Consider the following 8,596-nt stretch of genomic DNA (forward strand, 5'->3'; position numbering starts at 1 on the left):
GAATATATGGTGAGGTTAATTTCTACCATATACTTTCAAAAAGGGTTACAGACTAAAGATTTCCAAAAAAGGGGGCAATATATATGAAATCTGTAAAGATCACACATCTATAACATATTGAAAATACACGTTTGTCCCATCAGGGTAAATGGGTGAGCCAAAGATGGGATTCATATACTATAATGTGCAGAACGGTTTATGTTTGGAACTACACCTGTGAAAAGTCTTGATACTGTTTGCCAAATCCTAAACACCAACTAATCCACTATCTAATTGCAGATAACAACAGTTTGTTAACTTTCAGGAAGTTAAAGGTTCCACAACTGTGAACCCACCTATGCTTCAAGGGTATTTTATGTTAACACACAGATATCCAGTTTGTTACAAATAGTTAAAATTTAAGTAGTCAGTCTTGTAATAGCTTTGTGATGCCACTGAGAAACGGTCCACGTGAGTCCACGTCCAGTGGGTCTAGTAGCAAGCGACAGTTGGAAAGAAAACCCCAGCCAGTAATTCAGTTCTAAACTTTTAACAGCTTGTTCCTGAGCTTCTGTCTGACAATATATCAATTTGATTATAGTGTTAAACACTGCTTTAACGACATGTCTTAGTTTATTAATTTAGTTTAAATTGTTCAGCACGTTAATCACTAATTAGTAGTATAAAAGTGAATTTCAGTTTCATATTACAGTTGTATTCTTGTCATTCATTCATTTATTGTTTTTTGATGTCTGCCGAAAAGTAAAGTTCATTAGTGAATTTGTATGCTTTCCTATAAATATATACAAACAACCATAGACACCTAGTCTTGCACAGCCATTTATATGGACATATGTGTTAATCAAAACAAACACAAAGACACACGTCTGGAATCTGGTGGGATTCTCAGTTAAGACTAAATGGGAGTGAAGGGGCTAATGTGAGGTAAATCGAGGATCTGTGTGTAATGAATTTGGTCCAGGAACAGACAGAGAAAGCACAGCGATCTTCCCAAAGCATTTCCTTTTGTGTGTTCTGAGAAATTAAAAATTAAATATCACACTGTAGTGTAATTGTTGAGAGTTTGCCCTTGCCTTTTCAACTGCTAAAGCCAAGATTGTGCTCCGAGAGCTTGTGTGTGACATTTCTTAAATGGATATGTGTGGCAATGAAAAGATTCAAGAACAAAAAAAAAAAGAATGCTTGAAAGAATTTGCTATGATTTTGCATGTTCCTGCACTTTTTCAACAAAGGAGCTTTTCGTCCTTATTATTTTAAAAGTACTCTAATTATCTCTTCTGAGTAAGTAGACTTAACCTTTTGTAGTCACGGCAGAACCCTGAACCCTCTGTGCAGCCTCAGTTTTACAGATTATGTTGCCACGCAACTAACAATTGTACATAGGCATAACTCATCCACTGCTACTCTGAAGAAAAAGTCATCTTATAAATGAAACATGTGAGTTAGTTCTGCAATGTTTTACCATTTGTGTCAGATGGAGTCATGCCAAGGACTCAGAATGGTTATGTGAATAGTTGCAGGGAAGTTGCTTCATGTTTCCTAGGCTCAGGTAGTATTGGTAATCAGTGTAGATTGTGAAGTTGGTTTCCATAGAAGCATGTGGTTTTCAACATTACTCAACATTGCCACTGTCAGTGAGAAAAGGGTCTGTCAAAAGGCTTTTGTTTTGTGTTCTGATTTCACCATCATAAATGATCAATGTTGCATACCACGGTTAAATCACAGTAAATTGTAGTAAGGTGCAGTAAAATCATGGTAACATATGGAGACCTATGAGTAAATGCTTGTTATAAATCTAAACTTTTGAAGTTTGCAAACTGTGAAATTGAGCATGAGAATCAGTTTCGTTCAGTTAAATTCCACAGATTCATTTTGTTTTTATGCTCTTGTGCATATACTCTGTTTTTAATTTCTCACTGGTGGGTGGATCAAAATGAGGTTTTATTCTAGGCCCTTCTGTGTGCAGCCTCTCATTTGGATCTGTGTTTCTGCTGCTTGGACATGTGCTTCCATGAGTCATGGTTAATGGATTAAACAGTAAATTCAATAAGGTTTTCTAGTTTGAGTTGTTATAGTGCAATATGGGGGATTCTTTCAAAGTTTAGCAAGAACACTTTTGAATAATCTAACAAATGTGAGCACCTACTGTATTTTTAGGGGTGTGTTTCGGGCAATCCTGATGCATTTTTTAACCTGAGTTTAAAGCTAAAAACATCCAGGTGTTACAAAGGCTGACCTTCACCAGCTGAAATCTTTATGAAGCTTTGGAATTCATAAAACTAAGAATAAAAAAGACCCAATCTGGACAAGAAGCTCATCACTTCACACAGTTCATGGTCATTTTTTAATTATATTGAATAATACTATTTCTGATACTACGAACTACATCGTCCCTAATTTATCCGATTTGTTCATATATTCATCGCACACAAAACCGAAAGTCATCTTTCTGAAACTGTTGTGAAGAAAAAAACTTGCATGATTCAAACTCCATGTTGTGCAATTCTGTGACCGAGGAGCTAACTGCTGGCATACAATTATTTCTGTGGTCTGTGTTACAAAACCGTATCATCATCACACAATGAAAGAGGGTGATAATGACCTTGCTGTATTGAAAAGCCTGACCTAACCAGTGCCTCAAACCATTTGATTGATCTGTGTATCTATTTATCTACTTGTGGTTGTATCCAACATTGTCAGTTGATTAAAGGGGTTTTGATAAGCACAATGACAGTATACACGTATATCGTTTTATGAGCTTCTGAGAGCTGTGTGCCCCCAACAATACTTTAACTATAATAACCAGCAGCATGTAGTTGTGCTTGGGGCAACAGTTAACAAGGCAGTTTGCAGAGCCATTACAACTTTTTCAGTGATTGTAAGTAAATGGATGACATGGTACTGCTCAAATTAGGTAAACATTCATGCAGAATCAGTTGTTTTTTGATACTTTCAGGATTAAATGAAGTGCCTTTCATTCCCATCATCTCTAAAGTTCTGTATATCTACTGATTCTCTTTTTAGGGCATGTAAGCGAACTGAAACAGGTCGTAGCTGATTCACAGCAGGGAGGGCGCACCGGGGCTGTCGTTTATTATTAAAGCAGGAGACAACTAAAATCAAAACAAATCAAATAAAAATGAGCAGCCTTTGCCCTAGGTAGTGCTAGTTCAAGACAAACACAAATGGGATTTACAGTGGAGAACGAAAACAAATCAAACCCAAGAACAAAGAAACGCTGGGTTCGGCCTTTATGGTGGGTTGCGAGGGTTTTGGGGGAAAATGGTCTTTTGTGCACACCAGTGGCAGAAAATAATGCTAAATAAAACAAATTGTGCATGTGTTTCAGTGCACTGAGAGGCTGTGCATTTTCGGTATATTGTACACATTTCTGTAAACAGTCTGCGTTTCAATATATGATGTATGTCGCTCTGTTTAGGGTATATTAATGAATGTGTGGATAACAGGAGTTGCGTTATTAATCTTGTTAAATGTAAAATGTTACTTAAACATAAAAAAATGTTACATTTAATTATTCAATAAACCATATAAGTCTTATGAAAACTAATAACTCCTGGGTGAGGGTGACTGCTAATATATAAATAATAATAATACTGAGAAGAAAGAAAGAAAATAGAAATAAGTGATATCAACAATACTGGATGAATGGATCAGTTTGAAATCACCCTTCACACATACACAGTCTGCAAAAGGTTTAGTACCTCTGGTGCCTCATGACATCTTAGGGCTTTGTGCAAAACAAAAACAAAAGCACAGGCACACGCGCACACACACACACACACCCCTACTTTATCTGTTCATATTGGTATTAGACGAGACCTAATGTTGAAATTATCAGTGCATGACCATAACCCACCAGAAGTGACTGTTTTGTGTTTTGTGAAAACCTTGAACAAAACAACCAGAAAACATCTCGTACCGACGGTACACAATACAAGAGACCGGCTTCAAGATACTGTTACACAAACGCTGCCCCCTGCTGGAGCACAGAACAGGGGAAGGCTCAGTGAAATTTTTATGGCCTGCAGTTTGCAAACCACAAACATTTACAACTTTGTTTAAGCCAGACAGACTAATATATGTTAGATGACCTCATTGTGTGACTAAGAGTGTGGGCACATGGAGAACTACTGGGCTCCAGCAATTACCATGTTAACAGCCAATGAGTAGGACTAGAGCCAGCTGCACCAAACTGAAACTTGGGTCTTTATCATGAGTTTAGGAACGCTTCTCAAAAATGAACGATCATGATATTTCTGTTTTTATTAATTATAACAGCTTTTCCACCCTTGCAGATTAAATCGCTCAGATCAATTCAAGTACCAGGTGGAATGATATCCATGAGAAAACGCGGGCAGAAATCCTCTTCTGGTGTCTTCGAGAGAGTAAACCCCATTACAGGTGAGGTCAAATTCTTGCTTGTTGATGATTGCATTGACCTATATAGATAATTTAAACAAATAAACAAACATTCTCACAGACCTCTTTGATTCAACACAGTGTACGATTTTGGAGAAACAGGGCAGAACTCTAACAAATTGTATAGATTTCCTCTGCCCACCACCCATGTTAAACACACCACCACACTGCTGCCTGACTCACCACACAGATGACGTGAAGATCTTGACATTAAAAAGAGTGCAAGCATGGAAACCTTTAGTAACCAGATAAAGATCACTTTGATACAACCTTTAAAAAAATAAAAATATTGATCCTGCCTCTACTTTTGTATCACTCCCTTAACGAAATATAGTTCTAATCACAACACAGCAATATAAATGAAGGGTTTATGTCTAATTATGAGAGGGAGCATCAACGTATTAAATGCTGTGAGTGGATGAGGACATCTTTCCAGTGAATGTAATTGCTTAAAATGACTGCAAAAACAACAACAAAATGGTTAAATTGTACAAAGCAAACACGTTATAAATATTGCAAAATGATGTTCTTGTTTTCTGAGGAGCCGTAGGGTTGCAGGAATGTCAGATAAGGGCACAAATGACCAGTGAAGGGAAAATACAAATTGAGTTTCCATAGGGCGTGAACAATTACAGCAGTGAACTATTACAGCAGCCTTCAGACTGGTATTCCCCTGTCAAAGCACAGAGAACCACAGATGTTAACATGAAACGGTATTCAGTGATTTTTTAAATGAACCAGCCAGTGAAAAAAATAAATGTTTAATTCCATACACCATTAACTTCTGAAATGAGAGTAATTAAAAGCAGTTCAAAAAGATGCAATAACAGCTACATGTTGGGGGGGTGGGGGTGCTCATTATGTACTTGTACAAAACTGAATTAAATCTAAAGGGAAAACAGTTTAAGCAGATGGTGTAGCAATGGAAAAGCATTCATAAACCTATGCTTGGATGCCACAAAAGCAACCTTGTCAAAATAAAATGGAAGGAAAATATAGCCAGCAAGGTTTATATCAACCCTAAAGTAGTAGCATTTTATTGTCTGGTTTCACAGATCTTGATTAGCAGTAGTCTAGGACTACTCTCACTAAAATAACACTGCCTAGGCCTAGTGCTAATTTGGGTCTGTGAAACCAGCCCTATCAGCTCAAGTCTGGCTGAATGATGTTCGTCTTTCTAATTTGAAAGTTAAATACATACACCAGACCTATAGCAGTCTGACTACTTCCACTGTGGTCTTCTTACATATATACAGATAAAACAATAACGAGATTAATACATTAATAGGTGAGAGTAATTGTGTATCAAGATTAGCCATTAGCTGCTTTGATATGCAAATAGAGTGGAATTCCTCATTTCTTATTGCACAGGCAATCAGCCAGTCAGATACCAAGCAGTTAGATGCATCCAACCACTTAAGACCTTTTTGATTAGACCATTGACTGACCATGTTGATGGGTGTATTTCCTCCAAGACTGCAGCAACCATTCAGGCTACAGGTGAGCCTACACCCCATTAAATGCATGGAGAACAGCTTTTGGTCTTGGTCTGAAAGCTCGCTACTGTCAGTTATATCTCATATAATGAATGTCTTGGTTTCCTCAGTTTTTTGCTCTGTTAAACTCAGGACAGAGTGGCTCACAGAGAAAACCAAAGGAAACTGTTGCATCACTATCTGTTCTTCTTAAACAAAGCAAAGGTCCACTTACCTAATATATGCTCTTCCCTCCGTACACATTTATACAGCTGGGTATTTTACTGGAGCAATCTAAGTGAAGTACCTTGCTCAAGGGAACAACAGCACTGCCCTACCTGGGATTTGAACCCAGAATTCCAGAGCCCTAACCATTACTCCATAGTGCATTACAGTGTGTGTGTTGTCCACATAAAATGACCAGAGCTGGACCACGGTCTGCCTGTTGGGGACACCTACTGTATTATTTCTAACATTCAATATATTCTGAATACGGTATATAAACTTGCTGTTACCTGTGATTTCAGGGCATTACATCGTCTCACAGCCTATTAACTTTTGCATCATCTGTGAAATAAGCGTGGATTAAATAAATAGTGATTTCCTTACACTTAAGCAGATACTGTGAGGTCACAGAAATTAAAAACAAATAATGTTACCCATAAGTTTGTGCAGTGAACATATCTTTTTATTAAAAATCACATTTACATATACAGGACATAACATTTTACACACACACGTGTGTGTGTGTGTTTACAGTGTTTTGACATACACACAGTGTAATGGAACTGGTTAGTAAAATGCTACCTCTAGTTAAAGTGGTTTTCATACAACACAAATATTTTATTTTTTATTACTTGTGAAATTGAAAAACATGGTTACTGTGTTATACCAGAGCTAAAGGCTTAACCCTGTGACTTTCCCAATCCAAAGCACACAGTAAGATGTCTGCAGGCTACAGTTACCCGTGCAAAAGACGTGAGATTAGCATTTGGTATTGGTATTTTTGGCACTGTGTTGGATTGCATTTGGCAACCATAATCATTTAAACCAATGTAAATATTGTCTTATGTTTACATAAAATCTGTGAGGATTGATGTTAAAGAAAAAATAAGCACTCACCATTAGATAGACAAGGCATTGTCTAGCAGTATTAGATTAAAAACTAAAACATAGCATGAATAAATTTGAGCTGAATTGAATTTAAATATATATATATATTTTGATTCAGTTGAGTTAATACCAAACTTTAATATAATGCATTACACATGATCATGAAATGTACAGATTGCAGGTCAAACTTTTGAAATGAAGAAAGGGAGGTCCAGCGACATTGAAGATCGCGCTTCCTTATGCCTTTAGCCTCTGGATTATGAATGTTTGGCATCACTGAATATATACGTCATGTCTTTAAAAGTCAGCTAAGGACACTCATGAGGATGTAGTTTCCTAAGCGTAATGGTAGCTCAGCATATCCTTCTTGTAGGGACATGTCACAGCTGGGAAGGGTGTGTTTGTTTCATATACATAAATGCCGTTTTCTTATTTTGTTCTAGTGCAGTATGTTCAACAAATACAGAACAACCCCCCCCAAAAAATATATATATATTTCCCATCATCTATCAAGAGAAATATCCAGGCAGAACGTGGCTTGGACAGCAGTGCATTTGGCAGCACAGCACTTCTGAAAGCATGTTTGTGGCAAAATGCATTTGGCTCAAATGTTCTGTTCCACCCAGTCAATCTGTAACAGCCATTTTGGAAGCAGTGAAACAATTATGTGAGAATTTCCTCTTAAAAAACATTGTATGGTATACAAATGTGGTTATCTGTCCAGAAATATCGAGATAACAGAAGACCTTTTCTGGGACAAGATCCAAGACACCATCCCACAGGAAAGAAAAATACCAATTGATAAAATAAATAGGGCTCTTGATTAATAATGGTAGCCTTCCGATGACGTATACAAATAAAGTGTTAATCATCTGGGTTTGTTATTTGCAAGTACGCTTATTGGGGAATTCTGTGCAATTTTCCCATTTGTGTTTGCAGTCCTGTGGGATCTGGTCTCGGCAAAATAAGTACCGTGTGATTTTGCCTGGTGAGATTTTGTGTAGATAGTCGGAAAACCATAGCCGAGAATAGAAGGGGGCTTTTCCTCATCAGTCCTTCTGTACACCATTTAATAATTTGAAACAATTATATAATATATAATCATCTGATGATCACCAGATGATCCAATTGGACCCTCGATCCAAATCAATCCATATTCAAATGAGATGGGCAAACTGATGGAACACTTTTCAGAGAAGGGCTTTGTGGTAGGAACAAACGTTTACTTTTTATAGTCACTGGGAAGTAACCACTTTGATTTCAGCGTTTTGAAATGGCATCTTACCAGACAGCTGTTTGATATAATCTGCTGCTATCATTTCACTTCCCTTTTCAGTGCGGTTATCTGAACTGGTTCTTTCTCATTCTTTATCTCATTTCAATAAAGGCCCTTGCATTAATTCTGCCAGAGCTTCACAAGAAAACAACATCATTACACACATACATTTATATAAGACTACAACATACAATAAAAAGAGAAAAATGCCAGATCTAAAAATAAAATCTTACTTAAAAAAAAAATCATGAATGCATGTTGGAGCGGAACAGACAATTTGACAGTTTTGAGG

This window comes from Amia ocellicauda, chromosome 8, assembly GCF_036373705.1.
Source record: "Amia ocellicauda isolate fAmiCal2 chromosome 8, fAmiCal2.hap1, whole genome shotgun sequence".
NCBI classification, from domain to species: Eukaryota; Metazoa; Chordata; class Actinopteri; order Amiiformes; family Amiidae; genus Amia; species Amia ocellicauda.